Here is an 18,933-nt window from a genome sequence, read left to right as displayed (position 1 = left end):
TCGTCACAGGCAGTACCGCAGGCACTGTTTTAGTACCCGTGATATGAGATCAGTTATGTTGAAATCTCTCGGTCCTAATTATTTTGTCTGTAAAAGATGTTGACTTGGCTAATGTCGACTTTTTAAGTCTCAATGCATATAAGGGGTGATTTTACGACACAAATTGAATATTCGAAGGGCCATGTTCTAACGGGGTGATGAATCCATCTGAAGTTAACCACGAAACATGATATTTTTGTAAATTCATTCCAAAGTATTCAAAATTTTCAATTGATAATGAATCGCTTTTGTTTACATCTGAAACTCAATGTTTATAAGCAAGCACTTGGTTGAGGTGTTTTGATCTTTAAAAAAATCAACAGGAATGAAAAATTCTACATTTTTACTGATTTGATCAGCATCTTTGGCGAACGCCTTTATAACGACGAATTTTGGGTTATTTTAAGTTTTATAGTATTATTCGATGAAGTATTCAGTTATGCGAATATCGTTTTATATTTGAATCCATCTTTACCACGGCTTTCTAGCTTTCCAAGACATCAAATTCACTTAATATTTTGTGTTGGGCGCATATCTTAACACCTTCGGTTTGTAGTATTATACTCAATTTATTATGCTTGATTTTGTTTCGGTTTCGATATATGTATGAAGCTTTTATTCCGTTCTGTCGTTTTTCAACATCGTATCGTCGATCGGTTAAAATTTAATTTGGGGTGTGCGAAAAGGCAACAAGCGCATATGGCAGTACCTGTGTTTCGTATTAATCCATAAAACAGGGTTATCTAACCTTCTTATCTGAGCAATAAAACACTTTATAAATTTTAATTACTGTAACGACCTTCAAGCAAGATAACAAACCCCACCGTGTCTGCAAATTTTTACAAGGTACATGACACGGTGATATAACTTTCGGAAGAAGGAAGAAAAAATGGAAATATTATTCTTTTTATTACTATTTATTTTTGTGAATATAGGTAAGACAATTTGTTCTTTGATTAATGTCATTCAAAAAGTATAAATTATACAATAATTTAGTATGAGACCCAAATAGTTTGAATGAAAACATAAAAAATAAAGTATGCTATTACTCAATTTATACAAACTATAAATTTTCTAATGTCTTTAAAACGTTTTCTTTTAGGCTTTTCATTAAAAACTCTTTAGAAAGTAATTGATTTGAATAAAATAATTACAGTAAATTGTTATCAAAATTACACAAATTTATCCTAAATGCATAATTACAACAATTTTCCAGGCCTTTAATCTACTGATTTCAAGGTTAACCTCTATTTAGTTTGTTTTAAAACATTTAACATTGATGTGTAGTTTTCCTTAGTCATTTTATTATAATGCTAATACAGATTTGAGGTAGACGGTACAAGGATTTTCATATAACAACAGGTCAAATGTACTCTATGTGTCTTTATGAAACTGGTTCGGACATGTGTCTGTTCGGTGTTTGAAACTGTAGCTGTAGTGAAATGAAATAGTAGATTGCTAGAATGTAGTGCAGCTCGCAAGTTTTTCAAATTCATAGAAGAATTAATCTCCTCACTCAATAAAAACTAGTCCCTGGCAGTGTGCATAGATAGAGGCCAATGTTTTAAAGTAGGATTACCAAACGGAGGGGACGCTCTAAGTTACAATTTCATAAAATAGAGCATGTCTTCAGTCGATTGTTATCAACCTTTTAAGATAGAGACGAAAATGCAATTCACTTGCAGTTTTTATTTCAATAGGAACTATTTTATGTTCTTTTTATCTTTTTAGTTTTGAATTTAGCGCCTAAACGATTTTCCATATCAAAGGGGTATGTAGGATTTTCGAAATTTTTGAACGCTAAGGGTAGCATGTAAAATAACTTGCTTTTATAACATTGGTGTATTATTTTAAACATAGATCTCATGAAAGCCATGAACACCCTGTTACGAATTTTGTGAACGATCCAGTACAATTGATCTTAGTTATTGCTACGGCTTCCAAGATAATTTTTTGTCTTATAGACAAATGATTTTACGAAATGTTTTTTACATGTCGCGTTTGGTTTACAGTTTGTAAATGTATACGTATAGTTTGAAAAGTTTTATCCGACTTCGTAGAAGTACGTAACTGTGTGTTTCTAATTGAAATATTCTTTACACCATAATGTCATACGATACATACTCATTGGCAATTACTGTATCAGGGTATAACTTATTATCGTTAAAATTGTTTTTGGCAAGCTAATCTAAATCTCATTGATAAAACTGCTACGTACTAAACTAATAAATTGATGAAACTAGTCAGCCGAACTTCTAAACACTTGCGGCATTGTTTGCACGGACATTTAGCAAAACAGTTCATAAATAGATATTCTAGCATAAAACTGCTGTTCTTGTCGCTTTTCGGGGATGTTTTAACAGGAGAGAAAACGTGTGTTAACAGAGAGATTCTCGCGCTCGCGTGCTGTTATAACACCTTTTTACATATGCGCGTTCCGTGGCAAAGCGTAAACGTCATTCGGCCCCATAATGGATAATTCAAAACGAAATGACGTCAACGTAAAAAAAACAACTCAGACATTCCCGCGCATTTCGTGGAAATTTAATGACGTTGAGTGACATTGTATTCATGTTTTCAGTTTTTACGCGTTTTATGCTAGAATAGCGTTAGCGCATGTTCATTTTGTGTTATAACATCTGCATAATCCCTTGGGATTCTGCAGATGTTATAACACGAAAAAACATGCGTTATCCCTACAATTTAATTATTGATATTGCTATCATTATTTGGAAAAAGATGGATGTATTATATTGTCGCATCTTTCCCGCGCGGAAAAAAAGCAAGGGTGTCAATAACAGACATCCAGCATTTACAAGTCAAGTGCTTTTCGACTGAGCAAATTGAATTTACACAGGTGTTACAAAACAATTGTTATAAAATGCATGCAACATATTTATACTCTGTACTACCTAGCTTCAATGAAAATGGTCGACTGGCTAGCTGCCACATCAAGTTCAGCCGGGACGCGCGTTCAATACAACATAGATAATTCCTACAAACTACGTGCTTAAATCCTTATTTATATTATACAAAACAATTAACAAGAGTCCAGTGTACCGCAGAAAATCGTTTTAATGCGATTTTTAAATTATACAACATAAGACAAAACTATATAAATGATATTGAATTACAAATGTATCTCACAATAAACGGTGCGGAATATCATGGAGTCGACGTCGGGGTGAAAGAAACGTCAATAAAATATAGAAAAAAAACCTATTCATATTTTGTCAAACCTACTTTTGGGCAATACAATGGTAATTCAAACATTAGGTATTGGTCCTAAAACGTGCAGGTTTTGGGCCTTAAAAGTGCCCCTCTGGCAATTTTAGGATACTGACTGGGCCATAAAAGTGGCCCTCTGGCTGTCTAGAAGTTAATAATTTGTTACTAGTTTTTGATGCGGATGGAATATCCGGCCGAAGGGTTACTGTTTTGGCGGTAACAGGTCTCTACCGAGAGCCAGACATTCCAATCTGTATCTACAACCAGTGGTAAATTATTTTTCTTGTATACCGTATTTGTCCAAATTATTGAATAAATAAAGCATAACCAAATACTTTCTTTGTAGTACTCTTTGTTCTGGGGGTGGTCTGTAAACGGAAATGACGACATGATATTTCATTGACACACGAAAGCAATGTTCTGGTTTAGTTCAAACGTTATGGTTTTTTTTTTTTTTCGTTAAAAAGTCTTATTTTGAATCGAGAAATATATCAGGAACGAAAAGCAATGATCAAGGTTTTTGATTTTCACCGCATTTTACATGAAAATATATAATTAACTCAAATCGCTAGTTGTCATATATTGCACTGGAGTTATCTACCATGCGGGTGCCAAATTGGTTTTGCCGGCATACTATATTAAGTAAAAATCCCGAAAACCCCAGTCCGGCCTGGAAGAAATACAAAAGCATTATACAACTTATACAATTCAATATTTATTTTTAAATTTTAACACTTACTATTTTGTTTATTAAGCATCTCCTTTTGATATGCTTTTATTGTTTTACAAATAAATATCTCCCATTTTCTGGTAGACAATGCAATCTTAGATTTAGTATTATTCCGCAGTTAATGAATAAATTGCAATTATGTAAGGAATCGTATTTGTATTTTATTGGAAAGACTTTAATAGATAATGTAAAATAGGTATATCGCGTATCAAAATTATTTTTATTTTCTCGCATATAATCGTAACAAAAATGGGCAATTCAAAATTTTCTTACAAATTTTGCAATGCAAATGTTCCTTCTAGAACTTGTCAGAAATGAAAAAAGTACGTATCGAATACGGAGGACGGCATATTCGAATCATGGTCATTTTTAGCTCACCTGTCACATAGTGACAAGGTGAGCTTTTGTGATCACCCTTCGTCCGTCGTCCGTCCGTGCGTCCGTCAACAATTTCTTGTCTGCACGATAGTGGTTTCATTTATGATTTTATTTTAACCAAACTTGCACACAACTTGTATCACCATAAGATCACGGTTCCTTTATTGAACTGGCCAGATCCCGTTATAGGTTCCAGAGTTATGGCCCCTGAAAGGGCCAAAATTAGCTATTTTGACCTTGCCTGCACAATAGCAGCTTTATTTATGATTTGAATTTTACCAAACTGGCACACAACTTGTATCACCACAAGATCTTGATTCCTTTCTTGAACTGGGCAGATTCTATAATGGGTTCCAGAGTTATGGCCCCTGAAAGGGCCAGAATTAGCTATTTTGACCTTGTCTGCACAATAGCAGCTTCATTTATGATTTGATTTTAACCAGACTTGCATACAACTTGTATCACCATAAGATCTCGGTTCCTTTCTTGAACTGGCGAGATTCCTTTGTGGGTTCCAGAGTTATGGCCCCTGAAAGGGCCAGAATTAGCTATTTTGGTATTGTCTGCACAATAGCAGCTTCATTTATGATTTGAATTTAATCAAACTTGCACAAAACTTCTGTCACTATAAGATCTCGGTTCATTTCTTGAACCGGCCAGAGCCCATAATGGGTTCAAGAGTTATGGCCCCTGAAAGGGCCAAAATTAGCTATTTTGACCTTGTCTGCACAATAGCAGCTTCATTTATGACATGATTTTAACCAAACTTGCACACAACTTGTATCACCACAAGATCTTGCTTCCTTTCTTCTTCAACTGGCCAGATTCCATCTTGGGTTCCAGAGTTATGGCCCCTTAAAGGTCCAAAATCAGCTATTTTGGCTTTTGCAGCCATATAGAGACTTCATTTATGGTTTTATTTGATACAAACTTCCAAAATATCTTCAGCAACAATAAATCTTCGATTCCATGACAAATCAGATCCAATCATTTGTTCCAGAGTTATTTTATATCTGATTATCTCCCCTGATTGTAATCAAAATGGATTTATATCAGTAAGTACTTACAGGACATTTAAAATTTCATTATTGTTATAAGTTGGACTGAGACAATCAGGGTCGATAATATGGATTGATTTTATGTCAAATTACCTCCCTTTAATTCAGATTTAAATTGTTATATCTCCATAACTTATGAAGATACTGATCTGAAATTTCATTTATGTCAACATATTTATTTGGCAGATCCTTCTTTTGTCCACTTACAATATATTTATTTTAATTACTTCCCTTTTATGTTACTATAAATAGCTTATTTTAGTAACTTTTTTATTACTGGCCGTAAGGAAAATACAAGACCAGTTTTCTGTGGTACAACATGGATGGTACCTCCAATTTTTAGGTGTATTTTAACATATCTATACCTTGTAAGATTTTTTTTTCTTTTTGGTTAAATTCCTTCCCTTTGTTGTTCCTGTCCTTTGGACTTAGATATTTTTTCTGAGGACCTTCTTGTCCTCAAGTGCAATGATAACAGGTGAGCGATATAGGGCCATCATGGCCCTTTTGTTAGTACTTTCATTGGAAATTTTCGTTTCATTTCTTTCCGTGAGATGTGGTCAATGTTTACTTTGCTATTGTTTTCATGCGTAGTATTTTTGTCTTGTTGTCACATTATATGATAAATGCAGTCAATGAATACTAAAATTGTACATAATACAATTGCCGAAAAGCTGCAATTGACATAGTATTTCAGATTTTTTTGCATTTCTCCTTGGTCCGTCAAGTATGTTGTGCTTTTTTCATTTTGACAAAACAAGGTGCGAATCGATGATTTTGGTAAAGCCTAATCTTCCCCACATGAATAAGAGACATGGAGGATAAATAATTTCAGAAACATTGTCTCTCAGAATATTGGCCTTTACCAGGGATTGAACTCACCATCCTGTGATCCATAAATCTGCGCTCTCCCTACTGAGCTTAGCGGGCGGACTTCAATTTCTAGAGAATAGTGGGGTAGAGGGTATACGTTCTGAAGTATATTCAAAGTTTGTAAATTTTCAAGAAAAGAAGCTTCTTAACAGCTTGTCATTTTGGCGCCGATCCTGTTCCATCACCTCAGCAATTATAAATACTTGTGATTTAAAATGTTACGAGAAAAACAAGACGGTTTCTGAAAAAAAATGATGTTTCAAATTTAACTTATCAAAATGTATGCTCCCCGGAATTTAAATGTGTGCTTATTGGGAGAGGGGAGCGGATGCAGGTGCCCCTGTCCCCTCGCCCTTGAAGCCGGTCTTGATTACGTAACATACAATTTAACAACTATTAAGAAGTACCAGATATTAACTATCCTTCCTACGCTTAAAATGTAAATTTTGTCTTATAAATTGAGATGCTTTCAAATTGATATAGTCATCGCACCTATGTTAGAAAAAGTCATCTATTAAACACAATTTAGTTTAAAGCATATATGAATACACTTTTGTGCTTATCCACGAAATATTTGTACAAATGTGAACAAAATGCCACGTTTTCTTGCTTATATGTGCTTTTCTTGCATGTCTGACAGGATTTTTCTGAGTTATTGCCTATGCTAGAAAACTCGTCTTACACCAGGTGTAAGGTGACTCACGAATGAATGCATAAATTCATACGCTACTACACTTAACAACCTTTCTACGCTACCAGTAGCCTTTTCAACTACCGAAGATAATTCCGTGAACAGTTAAAGGAATATAGAGACATAGTTTGATGGAAAATTTCCGTAACTTGAAGATTTTGTATTTTATTTGATGTAGACCCGATGATTTACACAGTCACAAAATTTATCCAATAAATACAATTAATACTGACACGAACGTCAACGTTCCAAATCTTGAAAAATTCCATTTGATTGCCACCAATATAATTCTTAGTCGATTTGATAAACATGTAAATTGTTATCATCATCAATGTAAAATTGCAACCATATGACGCGTGATATTCAGACGCATGAAATGATACAACACGCCGCCTGTCGTGTATTACACAATAAACTAAATTTAGTACGTATACTGAAATTATCAACTTTAAAACTTGTTTAAAGCTTGACTCTGCAAAAGGGCGTATACGTAGCGCCCATTACGTACAGTACGCACGTGCGTAATGTAAAAACATATAAGTATGTGTGTTGCAAAAACAAGCGTTACTAAATTATAGCATCTGTCGCGGGGAAAGCTATGAGTGTTGTCGCGCCCATCACCGCCTGGAGAGACCTTTGGAGAGGTCGAAACAGTTTATGTCATTGTTAATATTTCTCATAATCTTATCCACACTGGTATTTTCAGCGGTTAAAATTTTCGAAATATTGACCTTTTAAGAGTCCGAAGTCTCCTTGAATTATATGTCACAAAATGCATCAGAATGCACCATATGCTCCCCCGCACGGCACTTCAAAGCTCTGGACTATGCAGTGCATTATTGAATATTTAAAAATAACCAGTCTTGTATAAAAACTACTTTTTTCACAGGATCCGCCTATGTATCAAAGGGAGAAAAATCATGTGCAAACAAGAAAATTCACATGCTGTTAATACATGATGAGGACGTATGTGTATTTCTGCGCAGATTTACATCCGGTATCTGCGTCTTGTTTCTTCCATAATAACCTCTTCTTGTAGCATAAATATGCAGTTTAATCCATAGTATGTTTTGATGTATCAGTTACCGGCCCTGACAATGTACCTACTCCCTTTTTAAACTCGGCATCGTTTCAATTTTTGTCGATAACCGCGAATATATAAGAATCGCGTGTAATTTATACGATTGTTTGTTTAAAGGAATCATATTATGATTTTGGTAAATATCAGTCGGTTTGTTTTTGCCTAATTTCTCGGAGAATTGAAAGCATGTCACTATGTTCGTACTCATCCGTACTCGAAATGTGTTCGTACTCAAAATAACTCGAATGTTAAGTTATTATTTTTGAAAATGTGTTCCTGTTTACCAAATGTGTGAGTAATATGAAAAATTATGTAATATCATGTATGTAATAGCAACAGATAAAAAGGTCGTTTAAAAACCTTCATATAAATGCTATTGGTAGTGTTGTTGATTTCTGGGCCCTGGTTATGGATATTTAAAACATGTTTACCGTTTCAAAGAACAACAGAATGGTAATTAAAAAATGTACCGGAATCGTTAGATCACATATGAAAACAATACATTTAGTCGTCATATAATGTTTTTTATGCAAGAATAGCGACAATACACGTTTGTTTTGTGTATTAACGTCTGCAGAAGCACTTCGGCTATGTTTGTGACCTCGGTCTTCGTTGTCGGTCACAAACATTCCCGCGGGCTTCTGCAGACGTTAATACACAAAAAAGTGTATTATCATCTAGAGTGTTTCAATCACGTACTACCAGGATTAATTTAACTTGAATTAATGCAGGTGCGTCAGATTCTGTGGAGCTTTTCTTCTGACAGCCTTACCGAATACATCACAGATATGCTCAATCGGATTTAGGTCCGGTGAGCGGGATGTCATTGTCAGAACATTTACCCTGTTTGCAGCTAGAACAGCCGCTGTGCGACGTGCGGCGTGACAAGGTGCCCAATCCCGCATCAATCGCATGCCCCTATAATTCTGGGAAGCAAAATCTCATTTATGTACCTGTCAGCATTTACATCACCGCGAGTTCTGACAGCAACAGATTTTGTGTTCACTGATATCCCTTCCCAAATCAAAATGGAACCCCCACCAAATGTTTTCTTTCTGATTACACAGATATCTCTGAGTCGTTCATTTCTCATTCGGTAAATTCGTACACAACCATCTTTGTCGTACAAATTAAAGTGTGATTCATCAGTTAACAATACTACCGCCCAGTCCGCTCTGGTCATCCGTAAGATACGACCGGGTTTGTTTGTGCTGATCAGTTAAGATTATCCCATGAAATGGGCGTCTGCAGCGCACACCATTTTCTCTCAACATTCTGCGCACAATCTGAGCGCTTATAGGGCGATCATGCTTTCCAAATGTTACACTTGATTATCAGTAGCTCGACGTCGCCTGTCTTGAAGGTGTATATTCAGAATGTTTCTGTCCTGATTTCTGGAAGTAACACGTCATCTGGGTTGGTGTGGCAGGTCACGGATAGAGCTCTGTATTTACACAGCAGACGTATTACTGAGGTGCAATGCATGTTCAGCATTCTTGCAGCCTGGAAGCGTACAAAATATACAAATTTCTGATAAGTTAGATTTTAGATTTTAAAAAATCCGATCAGAAACAAAATAATCATTACTGGCGGAAAATAAGTAACTGAACACTTACAACATTTCAACTCGCACCACCTTCAACTAGACCCATCGCTCTTGCTCTTTCATGAATTGACATTTTCGCCATTTTTTAATATCAAGAAACTTTGCTGATAATTGCTTCAAATGTCAAAGAAGTTAACCGTTTATATTTTTTTATCTAAAAAAATACATGTATAACTTACCAGTCATCACTCGTGTCACTTGCACCGCGCCTCATCTAAAAACAATTTCTCGAAAAAATAAAGCAATGCTTTCATGAGCAGTTAAACAGTTTTTATCTGTATTTGGAAGCATGCATATAAATCAACACTAAAACTTTAATTTACTGACAGAAATTTAATGTATTATAAATTTGCAAGAATACGTTAACTTTTGCGTTAGTTACTACTGTAGCATAATTATTGGCTAAATTTGCGACTTTGCAAAACAGCGAGTTCGTCGAATTAGTAACAAAATCTGTTATTTTTAGACTTATTTCATTGTTTATTTTGCATCAAACGATGTCTTATATATTGTTCTGAATTGAAAAAATTATTCAGTCCTCTTTGGTAGTTTTAAAGTTATTGCGAAAAGGCTACAGGTAGCATTAGAAAAGTTGCTGAGTGTACATGTATAATAAATTAGTGCTTAAAAGAAACGCATTCGTTTAACATTATTTCTTTTATTGAGAGTAGAATGTGGCATTCAAGAAAAAGAATATATCACCAGTTGAAAGTGCGGATGGAGCCTTGTTACCGTCTAAACAGTTAGTCTTGAGCAAGATATTTCCATCCACAACTCCAACCAGTGAAAGTTTGTTACACTCTATGTTACTCTGAGTACAATGAATTCCAAATGTTTATAGGTTCGTCATCATCCTCAACAACATCAGCTTCACCTAGAACGCAAACGTCAACCTCGTCTACTTCGCCATTTTCGACAGTTTCAAGCCTTTCATCTAAATACCCCGATACGTCATTTTCTTCGACTGTGTCTAATTCATACACGACATCAAATAAAACAGCAAACGAATCGACAGTTTCAAGCTGTTCATCCACAATCTCCGATACATCATTTTCTTCGACTGTGTCTAATTCATACACGACATCAAATTTAACAGCAAACGAATCGTCAGTTTCAAGCCGTTCATCTACATATCCCAATACGTCATTTTCTTCGACTGCGCCTCATTCACACACGACATCAAACATAGAAGCAAATGAATCGACAGTAACAAGCCGTTCATCTACATACCCCGATACGTCGTTTTCTTCGACTGCGCCTGGTTCATACATGACATCAAATATAATAGCAAATGAATCGTCACCTACGTATCAGCTATCGTCTGCTAGTCCTAAATCTGAGTCAACTACAGTATCATATTTTCAACAACGTCAGTGACAAGCCCAAAATCTACATTTGGCCCAAATACAACTTCAGCTATGTCAACACTATCATATACAGTAAATACAACAACATCGTCGAATGGTACTAGTACAAGTTTACCTTTAACAAATTTTTTCTCAAACAACGAGCACTATGTCCTCGTCATCCACTACATTTTCATTTTTTTCTTCTACTTCTGTATCACCCATTTCAGCTTTTAATTCAAAGACAGAAGCACAACCTGATTCAACGGCAGCATCTGTATCATCGTCACTACTACCAACAAATTCTTCAGGATCGTCACAACCATCGACAACATCTACATCATCAACACGACCATCGACAACAATTATATCAACAGCAGAGACATCGACAACATCTACATCTTCCATACAACAATCGACAACATCTGCATCGGGAACACAACCATCGACCAAATCTACATCAACAGCAGAGCCGTCGACAACGTCTACATCCTCAACACAATCGACAACATCTGCACCGGCAACACAACCATCGACCACATCTGTATCAACAGCAGAACCATCGACTACATCTACGTCTTCCGCGCAAACAACGACTACAGTATCTACAGGACTATTAACATCTACATCAGCGACACAACCACCGACGAAATCTACATTATCGACACAACTGTGGATAACATCTACATCTTCGGCACAGCCATCGGCAACATTGACACCAGTGTCATCAGCTGCACCAACCACACCTATACCTGGTATTATCTTTGCTTTTACCTTTTATGTTTAGTTATAGTCTTTTTGATTTTTTGAATGCTAATTTGTGAGTGTTATGAACAAATAAGGTATGGTATCAGTTTTAGTATAACATCAGAACAATTTATAATTAATTTAACTGTTTTATTTACTCAACTACAGTTTTGTTTCATTGTACGTGACTGTATCGTTCGAGACGATTACCTGACAATCTTTTACGAGTGATTTCAGTAAAAATATAATCGAGATTTAAATTGTGCACACTTGGTTTTTATTTGATAGATAAACTTTCGATATAAATTGTTTGAAGGGATACATTTGAATACAGAATAAAACTTATGTTTTTTTTTCACGTTGAGCTACTCCAACCTGCACGTGATTATAGATAGCATAAATGTGTATTTAGGAATTGTAACGGTCGCTTACTCATAGCTTGTAAGTTACAACTAATCTCTGACAACTGCGTCAGGCAGTTGGGATTTTCATCATAAAAAATCTTTCCTCTTTAATTTCTGAGTCGTAAGATTGGGGCTCGTCCGGGTGGAAAGCCAGTGACCTAACCACTGAGCTAAAGAGTCGACTCCCTGACGCAGTTTTCAGAGATTGGTTTTAAACTTTCAAGTTATCGATAAGCGACTGTATCAGAATTAAATTAATATGTAAAACGGAGCTGGTTCTTCTTTTAACCAATCAGTTAAATATGATTAAAAGTTAATGCCTCGACTGAAAAAAATTACTGATGCTCTTAAAGCAGCGAAATATTAATGTAATATTTTATATGTGCACACGTTTAAAAAAAACAATTTCGAGAATGAATAGATTGAAAGCCAAAAGAAGTTTAAAGTAAGAATATCCATGTCAAGTCCGCATTGGCAATAAAATAAAAACTGTTAAGTATTATTTTATCATCCAAGTTTTTCTGTCCATTATTGTACACAGTGATTTGAAGCATTTTGATATGAATTATTCAGGACAACATTTGAGCATGCAAGAAATACGAGCAGAAACCATTTTGGCCAAATCTTCATGGTCTCTTGTTATAAGAAAATGCGCGAAACGTCAAAAAATTGTTCTACATATCTTTGCTATTTAAAAGAGTGCGGAGATCCACCGTTACTTGAACTCGGCTGGAGAGAATTCAATGGAACAAGTGCCGGATCCATCGCCGAATATTTTTGCCGTCCAGGATATAACATCACTGATACTAGAGCAATTACCTGCCAGACAAACGGCAAGTGGGAAGCATTACATATTGAATGCCTTCCGATCGGTAAGTACGACAAGAGTAGGACTTTTATACTTCGATCATCTTGGCCATTTATGACATTCTTTTGTCGAATCGCCGTAAAATCCTACTTTTTCCTTATTCCTTATACACTGAACAGATTATGAAGTCTTTTGAAAGAAACTGCTTTTTCAATCCGTTGGCAGTATAGCTGTCCTACATGAGAACCAGTATTCAATAAAAAAAAATTATTCACTTTAATTTAGACTGCGGGCGTCTGAATTTGTCAACCAATGGCAACCTCACATATATTCCAAAACATACAACCCACTTTGGAAGTGTTGCAGTATTTCAATGCAGACCTGGATTTCTGATTTATAATAAAGATAAAAGTACGACATTTCTTTGCTCAGAAAACGGATTGTGGAGTGGAAACTTTTCATTAGAGAAAGCCTTTATGTAAGTACATCAATTTTCATTTCAGGATTTATTCAAGGATTAGTCACATGCCTTCTACGATGTTACTTTATTTAAAGGATATGGCTTATCAGATACGTGTTGTCTGTTTAAACATGAATTTTTTTAATTACTTATACATGAAAATAGAATGAAGTTCAACATTATAAACCGCCTCGTTAGCCTGGTTGTAGAACACCCGCTTCGAATGCAGGAGGTCGTAGATTCGCTCCCTAGCCGTGTCATACCAAAGACGTGAAAATGGTACTAGCTTCCTCGAGTGGTGCTCAGCGTTAAGAGGATAGTACTAGTACTAGTCAGCCCGGTGTCAGTATTATTTGACTTTGTCGGGCATCGTGTCAATTGTCTACGGTCTTATATTGCAGAGAGACAGTGCCATAAAGCTGGGCATTATGCTTACAGCTACAATATACACCTTCGTTTATATGACTGGAAAATTGTTGAAAACGATCCGAACCCGAACCCTATAAAACATTGTCGTCATTTCGTTCTTTCCTTGGCACAAGGATTGTAAAATGAAGCTTGCAGAAATCAACCATAATATGACGTTTCCGCGTATTTAATATGAAAAATTGATCTCTCAAGGTTCTTGTAAAGCCTTTTGAAACCTTACCTCAGGTGATTTTTTGTTTTAGTTTTTTAACGACACATAGGCCTTGGTTAATTATGAAGAATATCTAAGCTGTTTATAATAAGTAGGAAAAACTTTCAAGACATGTTATTTTCCATTGAGCAGCACATTTTGTCCTATATCACATGAACTTTCAAATTGACTGTTCTCGTTCTACTTTGTAGCAGATCTCAAACATCTCTTTAAAAGTATTTTATCATTACTTTTATGATTATTGTGCGTCTAAAATATTCCTCCAGTTGCTCCGAGCGTTGAAAGTTTAACAAAAGATAATAAGTAAGGGTAGATTTCTCGGAAGCACAGAGTACCACAAACACGGCCTCAGAGTCACGCATTTGCGAAGTAGGTTCACAACAAAAATAATCTGTGACGGAAAAACATTATAGACGTGTTGCTTCAAACATCCAACAAGTACATATTAATATTATGCAAAATATAGAAAATGTCGAGGTGGGGGTGGGGGGGGGGGGGGGCGGGGGGGGGGAGGGGACCATGTGCATTAAAAACTACAAAAAATGCGAAATGAATGTAAAAGAAGAACTGTCAAAATGACAAATGTCGCAGTGCATGTGTTGTAAGCCAAATTACAATCGAACAAGGTCACCTCTATAGGAAGTATTTTATATTCCCTCTTAACAATTCTTTATATACATGAATATACGATATCTGTCGCAAAGTACTGCGTTTTCATTTCAGATTGTGAAAAATTGACTTCTCCCATTAATGGTGAGATGACAGAAGCAAATAATGCAGTAGGATCGGACGTTACGTTTGAATGTGATGACGGTTATACACTGCAAGGATATAAATCCCGTATATGTCTCACTTCTGGTAAATGGAGTGGCAGAAATCCAAATTGCAAGCAAGGTAACTATTGTACCAGCATGACATTCGTATAATTTATTTGAGAACATTGTTTTTTTCATAACTTACTTCTTTTTGTTAAGACGATCGATTCGGGGGAGTAAAAACTCTGTATTTAATTTTATATATTCGATTATGTTTTCTACTAAGTATATCAAAATCATTTCATTTCAAATTTATACATCTTCTCTCATAAAATAAAATATACCGGTTGGCCGTTTCGTTTCCACATGTTATAAATACGTAAATTTGTTTTCCTTTTTCAAAACTGGACTATACACTATTATATGGTGTAAAGGCAACCACTTTCATACTTATCGTAACATTGCGTCGCAACTTAATTTTTAGCTCACCTGTCACAAAGTGACAAGGTGAGCTTTTGTGATCGCGCAGCGTCCGTCGTCCGTGCGTGCGTGCGTGCGTGCGTCGGTGCGCCCGTGCCTAAACTTTTGCTTGTGACCACTCTAGAGGTCACATTTTTCATGGGGTCTTTATGAAAATTGGTCTGGATGTTCATCTTGATGATATCTAGGACAAGTTTGAAACTAGGTCACGTGCGGTCAAAAACTAGGTCAGTAGATCAAATAATAGAAAAACATTGTGACCTCTCTAGAGGCCGTGATTTTCATGGGATCTGCATGAAAATTGGTCAGAATGTTCATCTTGATGATATCTAGGTTCGAAGTTCTAAGTTCGAAACTGGGTCAACTGCGGTCAAAAACTAGGTCAGTAGGTCAAATAATAGAAAAACCTTGTGACCTCTCTAGAGGTCATATTTTTCATGAGATCTGCATGAAAATTGGTGAGAATATTAAGCTTGATGATATCTAGTCAAGTTCGATACTGGGTCAGGTGCAGTCCAAAACTAGGTCAGTAGGTCAAATAATAGAAAAACCTTGTGACCTCTGTAGAGGCCATATTTTTCATGGGATCTGCATGAAATTTGTTCAGAATGTTCATCTTGATGATAGCTAGGTTCAGTTCGAAACTGGGTTAACTGCGGTCAAAAACTAGGTCAGTAGGTCAAATAATAGAAAAACATTGTGACCTCTCTAGAGGTCATATTTTTCATGGGATTTGGTTGAAAATTGGTGAGAATGTTCATCTTGATGATATCTAGGTCAAGTTCGAAACTGGGTTAACTGCGGTCCAAAACTAGGTTAGTAGGTCTAAAAATAGCAAATCCTTGTGACCTCACTAGAGGCCATATTTTTCAATGGATCTACATGAAAATTAGTCAGAATGTTCAACTTGATGATATCTAAGTCAGATTTGAAACTGGGTCAAGTGCGGTCCAAAACTAGGTCATAAGGTCAAATAATAGAAAACCCTTTTGACCTCTCTAGAGATCATATTTATTATGGGATCTGCATAAAAATTGGTCAGAATGTTCGTCTTGATGATATCTAGGTCAAGTTTGAAACTGAGTTACGTGCGGTCAAAAACTAGGTCAGTAGGTCAAATAATAGAAAATCCTTGTGACCTCTGTAGAGGCCATATTTTTCACGGGATCTGCATGAAAATTGGTCAGAATGTTCATCTTGATAGTATCAAGGTCAAGTTTGAAACTGGGTCACATGTAGTAAAAAACTAGGTCAGTAGGTCAGATAATAGAAAAACCTTGTGACCACTCTAGAGGCCATATTTTTCATGGGATCTGTATGAAAGTTGGTCTGAATGTTCATCTTAATGATATCTAGGTCAAGTTTGAAACCGGGTCACATGCGGTCAAAAACTAGCTCACTAGATCTAAACAGAGAAAAACCTTTTGACCTATCTAGAGGCCATATTTTTCAATGGATCTTCATGAAAATTGGTGAGAATGTTCATCTTGGTGATATCTAGGTCAAGTTCGAAACTGGGTCATGTGCGGTCAAAAACTAGGTCAGTAGGTCTAAAAATAGGAAAACCTTGTGACCTCTCTAGAGGCTATATTTTTCATGAGATCTTCATGAAAATTTGTGAGAATGTTCACCTTGGTGATATCTAGGTCAAGTACAAAACTGGGTCACACGCCTTCGAAAACTAGGTCATTATGTCAAATAATAGAGATACCTTGTGACCTCTCTAGAGGCCATATTTTTCAGTGGGTCTTCATGAAAATTGGTCAGAATAAACGACGTCATACTCAGTTCATGTGGAAACAGGTGAGCAATTTAGGACCATCATGGTCCTCTTGTTTAAATAGTTTCTTTATTGCCAAAACTTCATTTATAGCAATTTAAATCTAATAAGTAGTTACATTAAAGCTCAAGCACAACCAGCTAAACCATGCCCACAGAGTAAGGATAGTCATGGCTTGTTATGGAACGAAACAGAACCTGGACAAACTATCACTGTATCCTGTTCTTCCACAAGTAACAGTGAAGGTGTGTGTTCAATTAACCATTTACCATCTGCCAAAAATAATTGTATCAATCATATTCACTTTGACGCTTTACATAAGAAATTGAAAGCCAAATTGAAGAATTCTTGGCAGACATATTATACTTTGCATTAGCTTCAACAATTGTGTCTGTCTGCTTCTACGGCAAACACAATTTATTGCTACAGAGGAGAGAATACAGGTAACACGTAAATGCAAGTAGCTTTCTAAATAAAATAATATTTTACTTTTGGACAAATAGATGTGCTTTAAAGGAAAAATGAATATATAATTTACAGACCTATCAGGAGAAATAACAAGAGAATGCATAGTAGATGGAGTGGATGGAGTGTGGTTACTTCCCCATTATAACCGTGTACGAAATGAATTAGAGTCGATAAAAGAAATGGTAATTTACCTTAGAATTTTACCCCAATTATGTGTTACTTTTGACGCCAGCAATTCATTTTCTTGTCCTCGTCTAGTTACTAGTAATAAATGATGAAGTGGACTTCAAGAAAGGTACAAGATAAATAATGACTATACAATATTTAATGCTGATTATTTATCCTTATTCCCTTTTTCGCATAGCTGTCTGAGCCAACTGCTGACCTACTTAAAGAACATTCTTCAACCAATAAAAACAGCGGGACTTGAAGAAATGAATACATGCATCCTTTCAATTGGCTGAAATTAATACACTTTTTCACGAAAAGTTTCGTTACATTTCAACAGAGTATTACATAGATACAGTACTGTTTCTGTTTCATATGACGTTTATCTGAGAAGCACAACATATTAGTGTAGACAGGGGGTATTTATACAAGTAATATTCGATTTTTACCCGAATCATGATTGTTTTAGCACACGAACTTGTATAACTGTTTATGTATAGTGTAGTTGATGGTCGGGATGAGCTCGGCCATCTGTAAAGTTTAACTCTGTAAGGTACTTGTGGATTGATTTCCACCGCTTGATTTAACTAGTAAAAGTAATAAATGCAATTGGTTAATATGACTTTGAACCACAGAATACCGTCTATTTCCTGGTGTATATACCAAAAAGTGCCAGAAATGCAGTATTTAGAATTGCACAGGAATATTCTAACTCTTTTGTAAAGGGTCATAATTCTTTCAATTCTTATGGAAACAACGTGTGGGAGAGACTATTCTTTATCTATACTGCAATCCAACATGTTCAATACATTAAGTTACTACCAATGCCGAATGTCGTTCGAAAAGATATTTCTTGTTACATCTTGTATTTCTTTCTACTAACGTACTTTAACACGTATGTCTTTATCTAATTCACTCACGGTTTCCTTGTGAAACTAGTGCAATGTCATAATTGAGCCGCTCCATGAGAAAACCAACATAGTGCGTTTGCGACCAGCATGGATCCAGACCAGCCTGTGTATCCGCGCAGTCTGGTCAGTATCCATGCTGTTCACTAATGGTTCCCTAATTGCAATAGGCTTTGAAAGCGAACAGTATGGATCCTGACCAAACTGCGCGAATGCGCAGGCTGGTCTGGATCCATGCTGGTCGCAAGCACACTATATTGGTTTTCTCATGGAGCGGCTCAATAT

Source organism: Mercenaria mercenaria, chromosome 2 (assembly GCF_021730395.1).
Source record: "Mercenaria mercenaria strain notata chromosome 2, MADL_Memer_1, whole genome shotgun sequence".
In the NCBI taxonomy this organism is placed as follows: Eukaryota; Metazoa; Mollusca; class Bivalvia; order Venerida; family Veneridae; genus Mercenaria; species Mercenaria mercenaria.
This window is presented reverse-complemented; position numbering follows the sequence as displayed.